The sequence below is a fragment of the Wasmannia auropunctata genome, unplaced genomic scaffold (genome assembly GCF_000956235.1).
Source record: "Wasmannia auropunctata unplaced genomic scaffold, wasmannia.A_1.0 LD336078.1, whole genome shotgun sequence".
In the NCBI taxonomy this organism is placed as follows: domain Eukaryota; kingdom Metazoa; phylum Arthropoda; class Insecta; order Hymenoptera; family Formicidae; genus Wasmannia; species Wasmannia auropunctata.
The window spans coordinates 5294428-5295444 of record NW_012026812.1 but is presented as its reverse complement, the minus strand read 5'-3'; positions in this window follow the sequence as shown (position 1 = coordinate 5295444).

Below are 1017 nucleotides of genomic sequence, written 5' to 3'. Positions count from 1 at the left end.
CTTCAAATGAACAAAAAACAAAATATATATTAGCTTTAGTTTACTAATTAAATATAATTTAAAAATTTATAACAAATATTCATTATTGTAATATTAAATAATTTTATAATAAATTACTTACTTCAATGAGACTCTCAATATTTTTATTGTCCATCTTACTATAGATTTCCAACAAAGATGATCACTCCATGCATGTTCTCCAACCTCACTTATAACTGCCACCATAAGTTATTAATATCACTAGAAAACACAATTTTACACAGCCGAGTAGTAGCCTTGAGCCGAGTAGTAGCCTTGAGCCGAGTATGAATGTGTTGTGTTGTGTCGATGATTGTGGCAATTGGAACACGATTTGTGTCGCCGTGTGTACAAAAGTGTCCAGTAATTTTACAATTGGAAAGCACCCATTGTTACAAATTGTACAAGGTACGACCGCTACTTACCATCGCTGGACTTGTTCCGTGTGTGGGAGACCTGAAATGAAAAATGACATTGTTACTAATTGTACAAGGTACAATCCGTTGCGCGAGATGACGGACGCTCCTCTCGATCGGGGCGGGCGATCCGTACGGGGATGACTGCAGTTGGTCGACCGATCCTCGCGCCGTTCGATCGCTCGGTTCCATCATTCGGACAATTTTTATCTAGTATTATTTTATTCCGATATGTACTTGTGAGACCGAGCAACATATTTTTCCCCTCTCATTGGGCACTACTCCAAGTAGCAAGGTGACATCGTTTCACGCCATCGCCTTGCAACTTGGGACCTTGACGTGGTAGAGGGGCTCAGCCGAAGCCGCCGAAGGCTTTGGTTGCTAAAGGTGCCCAAGTCCCGGGGATCGATGCCTCGGGCTGCACATACCGTAATCCCCGAGATCTCATCGCCGAGATCTCGGGGACCGGGGAACCTTGGCTTAACCGCCCGGGTTCGCGGGGTTGTAGACCTCTCAAAAAAACTACACGCAGCAAGTACCGGGGGGGAGAAACCTCCTCTCCGGGCTGCACATACCGTAATCC